A 7,026-nucleotide genomic window follows, 5' to 3' on the forward strand; every position below is an offset into this window, starting at 1 on the left:
CATGCCAGGAGCCTATGGTGCAACACTTAAGGCATTAACTCTCAGGGTGAGGCTGTCAATATCTACTGAGATGGTTAATTTTTTGTGTCAATTTGACTGGGCCACAGGGTGCCCAGTTACATGATCAAACGGTATTCTGGGTCTTTCTGTGAAAGCATTTTTGGATGAAATTAACATCTAAGTCTGTAGACTGAAAAAACAGATTGCCCTCCTTGATGTGGTGGGCCTCATCAGTTGAAGGCCTGAACAGAAGAAAAAGGCTGATCCTCCCCTGAGAGAGAATCCCTCCTGCCTGAATGCCTTCACACTGGGATATCAGCTTTATCCTGCTTTTGGAGTCGAACTGAAACATCAGCTCATCCTAAGTCTTCAGCCTGCCAGCCTTCGATTTGGAACTACACCACTGCTTCTCCTGGGTCTCCAGCTTGCCTACTCACCTTGCAGATCTGGGATTTGTCAGCCTCTATAATCATGTGAGCCAATTCCTTATTTAAAAAATCCACTGGGGGGATGGAGATCAAGATGGCAGAATAGAAGGATATGGAGCTCACCTCCTCCACAAATATATAAAAATAATCTATACATGGAACAATTCTCACGGAATACTTACTGAACGTTGGCAGAAGATCTCATACAACCAAAGCTGCACGAAAGATCACCATGTAAACTGCGTAGGATAAAAGGGGGGGGAAGTAATTGGAATGGGACCTGCACCCCTCGGAGGGAGCTGTGAAAGGGAAAAAGTTCCCTCACCCTGGGAACCCCTTTCACCAGCTAGGAGGTCAGAGGGGACAGATAGGGAGCTTCAGAGGCTCGGAAGAGAGTGTAGCAGCCAGTTTGCGGCAGGCAGGAGAGAGAGAGACCAGGACAGACAGTCCTTGCCACCTCACTGCACTTCCCAGCCCAAGACACGCACCTGCTGAGGCTGAAATCTGGGCAGATTACTGCCACTCCTACAATGGGTCCGGGTACGCAACTTCAGTGGATTTATACCAGTGGCTTTGTGAGTGCAGCGCCTGAGGGACATCCAAGCTGATTACCAGCATTCCCCAGCTGAGGCGGGTCTGGTGCCAGGAGCAGCAGGTTTTGTGGGTGCACACAAGCAGAAGCAGGGCTGAAATCTGAGCTGATTACCAGCATTCTCACAGCAGAGGCAGGGCCGAGGGCAGTGCCAACAACAGTGTATTTTGTGAGCACATGCACTAGGTAACAGGTGATGGCACAGAGTGCCCGTCCCAGTGGACAGCCCCTGGAGAGGAATATGGAGCAGCTCCTTTCCCAGAGGGAGTGCTCCAATCCCACCTACCTCACAGTGCAGCTTAGAACTGGATCTGGGGGCTTCCATTCCAACAACTGGCAAGCAGACCCTGCTCTCGATAGGGCTGTGACAACCACAGAGCAGAGGAGGCCCTGCCCAACATCCAGTGCAAGCTCTGGTCATCACAACACCAATCATACCCCATATCAAGGGGATGATGGCCAGCTAACTCTGAGGAAAGACATGGCAGGCATCCATACCAAAAAACAGCCCTCACACCAAAAATAATGGACTCACGGAGGCTACACAGCGATGCTCCCACATAAAAACAGCCCTTTGAGACCACAGTAGATAATTGTTTCCCCTAAATTCAGAGTCAAAGAAATATAAGTGAAAAAGCAGAGGAAACACTCCCAATTAAAAGAAGAAAAATCCCCTGAAAGAACAAACAATGAAACAGACCTCTCCAGCCTGCCAGACTCCATGTTCAAAAAGGAGGTAATAAAAATGCTGAAGGAATTAAGAAAGGCTGTCAATAGAAATGCAGATCACTGTAACAAGGAAATAGAAACTATAAAGAGGAGCCAATCAAAATTAGACAACTCAATTGTTGAGATGAAAACCAAACTAAAGACAATAAAATACCAAACTAAATAATGCAGAGGAACGAATAAGTGATCTGGAAGATAGAATAATGGAAATCACCCAATCATAACAGAACGCTGAAAGACAAATGAAAAAAAAGAAAAGAAAGCGACATATGAGACCTATGGGCTGATATAAAGGATGCCAAGCTGTGCATAATAGGGATCCCAGGAGGAGAAGAGAAAGGGGGATCTAAAATGTACTTGAAGAAATTATGGCAGAAAATTTCCCAAACCTAATGAAGCAGATGTCCAGATAAAGGAAGCACAGAGGGTCCCAAACAAGATGAACCCAAACAGACCTATACCAAGACATATCATAATTAAAATGGCAAAAGTTAAAGATAGGATTCTAAAGGCAGCAAGAGAAAAACAAAGAGTTAGTTACAGAAGAACCCCCATAATGCTATTTGCTGATTTCTCTAAAGAAACCTTGCAGGCCAGAAGGGAATAGCAAAATACATTCAAAGTCCTGAAAGGGAAAAACCTGCAACCTAGGATATTCTACCCAGCAAGATTATCATTTAGAATAGAAGAAAAAATTAAAGAATTTCTCAGGCAAGCAAAAACTAAAAGAATACAGCAATATTAAGTCTACCCTAAAAGAAATATTGAAAGGTTTTCTCTAAATAGAAAAGAAGAACCCATAGGAAAGGGAAAATCAAAATAGGGAAAAGCAAGTATGTAAAATGATTGTACACCACTTGAATAAGCCAGTACATAGATTAAAAAAAAAAAAAATCAAAGAATTTTGTGAAAGCAATTATAACTACAATGAACAGCAAAAGGATAAACATGAAAATGTAAAACAGGACATCAACGTCATAAAATAGGGGAATAAGAAAATGTAGATTTTTTAGAATGTGTTTGAGCTTATAGGACCACCAGTCTAAAGCAAGTAGACACAATAATGAGTTAACATACTTGAAAACCAGTGTAACCACAAATCAAAATCATAAAAAAGATTCACAAAAACCAAAAATTTGAACTCAAGTATAAAAGAAAACCAGCTGCATCATTTGCAACAATTCTGTAGGTTTTCTTTTCGTTTTGTTTATGGCTTTCTTTGCTGTGTAAAAGCGTTTAATTAGGGTCCGCCGCCATTTTAAATCCAGCTCCATACAATGCTCCTGGCCACGACTCAGACTGCGTGACAGCACCCACCAGCCAACAATTCTGCCACCATGGAGGATATATATCAGTACAGTAATACAGAGGAACTCGGAGAGGGATCCAAGATTAACGTGAGCAAGAATCAGCAGGATGACAGTAAAATGTTTATTGGCGGCTTGAGCTGGGATACAAGTTAAGAAAGATCTGAATATTTGTCTCAATTTGGGGAAGTTGTAGACTACACAATTAAAACAGATCCAGTCACCGAAAGATCAGGAGGATCTGGATTTGTGCTTTTCAAAGATGCTGCTAGTGTTGATAAGGTTTTGGAAGTTAAAGAACACAAACTGGATGGCAAATTGCTAGACGCTAAAAAGGTCAAAGCTTTAAAAGGGAAGGAACCCCTCAAAAGGTTTTTTGTGGGTGGACTGAGCCCAGATACTTCTGAAGAACAAATTAAAGAATATTTTGGAGGCTTTGGAGAGATTGAAAATATTGAACTTCCCATGGATACAAAAGCAAATAAGAGGATTTTGTTTTATTACATATACAGACAAAGAGCCAGTTAAGAAATTGTTAGTAAGCAGTTATCATCAAATTGGTCCTGGGAAGTGTGAAATCAAAGTTGCACATACAGGCAACAACAAAAAGGAAGAAGATGTGCTGTAGCTGGTGGGTGAGGTGGTGCTGGAGCTGTGACTGAGGTCAGGGCCAAAACTGGAACCAAGTAATAATTATTATGATCAAGGATATGGAAATTACAATAGCACCTATGGTGGTGATCAAAACTATAGTGGCTATGGCTGCTATGATTATTCTGGGTATAACTAGGAACTGCGGATACGGACAAGGATATGCAGACTACAGTGCCCAAGAAAGCACTTATGGCAAGGCATCTCAAGGGGGTGGCAGTCACCAAAACAACTGCCAGCCATACTACAAGGGGACATTGAAGAAAACAGGAGGAGATTGCTTGCAGGATGACACTGAAGATTGGTCTTCTGTTGATCTAAGATGATTATTCTATAAAAGACTTTCTAGTGTACAAGACACAACCGTGTCCAACTGTATATAGCTGCCAATTCGTTTTAACTTTGTCTTCTGCTGTGTTATGACTCAATGTGGATTTGTTTATACAAATTTTATTTGTATGATTTCATGTTAAACCTCAAATAAATGCTTCCTTATGTGTTAAAAAAAAATAGATAATTTGAGCAGGCTGATCACTAGAAGTGAAACAGAATCTGTAATTTTAAAACTCCCTGCAAACAAAAGTCCAGGACTGGATGGCTTCACTGGGGAATTCTACCAAACATACAAAGAAGAACTTATACTAATCCTTCTCAAATTCTTCCAAAAGACTGAAGAGGAGGGAACACTCCCAAAGTCATTCTATGAAGCCACCATCACCCCAATACCAAAACCAGATAGAAACACTACCAAAAAGAAAATTACAGGCCAATATCTTTGATGAATATAGATGCAAAAATTCTCAACAAAAGACTACCACACTGAATCCAACAACACATACAAAAGATCATACACCACGACCAAGTTGGATTCATCCCAGGGTCACAAGGATGGTTCAACATATGCAAATCTATCAATGTGATAAAGAAATGACAAAACCACATGATCATCTCAAAAGATAAAGAAAAAGCATTTGATAAAATTCAACATCCATTCATGAGAGAAAAAAAAAAATCTTACCAAAGTGGGTATAGAGCAAACATATCTCAACATAATAAAAGCTATTTATGACAAACCTACAGCCAACGTAACACTCAACAGTGAAAAGCTGAAAGTCTTCCCACTAAAATCTGGAGCAAGACAAGGATGCTAACTCTCATCACTTCTATTCAACATAGTAGTGGAAGTCCTAGCCACAGCAATCAGATAAGAAAAAGAAATAAAACATATCCAAATTGGAAGGGAAGAGGCAAAATTGTCATTATATGCAGATGACATGATACTATACATAGAAAAACCTAAACACTCCACACAAAAACTACTAAAACTGATAAACGAATTCAGCAAGGTAGCAGGATATAAGATTAACATACAGAAATCTGTTGCATTTCTTTGCACTAACAATGAACTATCAGAAAGGGAAAGCTAAAAAAAAAAAAAATCCCTTTTAAAATTGCATCAAAAAGCATAAAATACTTAGGAGTAAACCTAACCAAGGTGAAAGACTTAAACACTGAGAACTATAAAACAGTAATAAAGGAAATTGAAGATGATTCAAAGAAATGGAAAGATATCCCATGTGCTTGGATTGGAAGAACATTGTTAAAATGGCCATACTACCCAAAGCAATCTACAGATTTAATGTGAACCCTATCAAATTACCCATGACATTTTTCACAGAACTAGAACAAATAATCCTAAAATTTATATGGAACCATAAAAGACCCAGAATTGCCAATGCAGTCCTGAGGAAAAGGAACAAAGCTGGAAGCATAACTCTCCCAGACTTCAGACAGCACTACAAAGCTACAGGAATCAAAACAGCATGGTATTGGCACAAAAACAGACATATAGATCAATGGAACAGAATAGAGAGCCCAGAAATAAACCCACACACCTACGGTCAATTAATCTTCAACAAAAGAAGCAACAATATACAATGGAGAAAAGACAGTCTCTTCAGCAAGTGGTGTTGGGAAAGCTGGACAGCTGCATGTAAATAAATGAAATTAGTACACTTCCTCACACCATACACAAAAATAAACTCAAAATGGCTTAAAGACTTAAATATAAGACATGACACCATAAAACTCCTAGAAAAGAACATACGCAAAACATTCACTGACATAAATCATAGCAATGTTTTCTTAGGTCAGTTTCCCAAGGCAAAAGAAATAAAAGCATAAACAAACAAATGGAACCTAGTCAAACATATGTTTTTGCACTGCAAAGGAAACCATAAACAAAATGAAAAGACAACCTACAGAATGGGAGAAAATATTTGGAAACAATAACTGACAAGGGCTTAATGTCCAAATATACAAAGAGCTCATACAGCTCAATATCAAAAAAGCAAATAACCCAATCAAAAAATTGGCAGACGAGCTAAACAGACATTTCTCCAAAGAAGACAATCAGATGGCAAAGAGGCACATGAAAAGATGCTCCACATTTCTAATTATTAGAGAAATGCAAATCAAAACTACAATGAGGTATCACCTCACACCAGTCAGAATGGCCATCATTAAAAAGTCTACAAATAACAAATGCTGGAGAGGGTGTGGAGAAAAATGAACCCTGCTACATTGTTGGTGGGAATGTAAATTGGTACAGCCACCATGGAGAACAGTATGGAGGGTCCTTAAAAAACTAAAAATAGAGGTACCATATGATCCAGCAATTCCACTCCTGGGCATGTACCTGGAGAAAACTCTAATTTGAAAAGATACATGCACCCCAATGTACTATTTGCAATAGCCAAGACATGGAAGCAACCTAAGTTTCCACTGACATGAATGGATAAAGAAGATGTGATATATATATATATATAAAATCCATGTTGCTGCAAATGGCATTATTTCATTCTTTGTTATGGCTGATTGGAATACTTTCTATTCTGTGTGTGTGTGTGTGTGTGTGTGTGTGTGTGTGTATGGATTATCATACTAATTGAAGTAAGTCAGAAAGACAAATATCATATGATATCATGTGTATGTGGAATCTAAAATATGATACAAATGAACTTATTTACAAAACAGAAACAAACTCACAGACACAGAAAACAAACTTATGGTTATCAAAGGGGGAAGTGGGTGGAGGGATAAATTAGGAGTCGGGATTAACAGATACACACTACTGTATATAAAATAAACAACAAGGACCTACTGTATAGCACAGGGAACTATATTCAATATCTGATAACCTATAATGGAAAAGAATCTGAAAAAGAACATGTGATTATATCCATATATCTCTCTCTATATATATATCAATATATATACTTACATATATATATATATATATCACTTTGATGTACACCTG

General features: G+C 39.0%; 1 pseudogene; it reads left to right on the top strand.

The window, feature by feature from the left end:
* The first annotated feature begins 2,691 nt into the window (after positions 1 to 2,691).
* On the top strand, positions 2,692 to 4,181 carry LOC114896776 (annotated as a pseudogene).
* Positions 4,182 to 7,026: the final 2,845 nt, after the last annotated feature.

This window comes from Monodon monoceros, unplaced genomic scaffold, assembly GCF_005190385.1.
Source record: "Monodon monoceros isolate NGI ecotype Baffin Bay Population unplaced genomic scaffold, NGI_Narwhal_1 Super_Scaffold_16, whole genome shotgun sequence".
NCBI classification, from domain to species: domain Eukaryota; kingdom Metazoa; phylum Chordata; class Mammalia; order Artiodactyla; family Monodontidae; genus Monodon; species Monodon monoceros.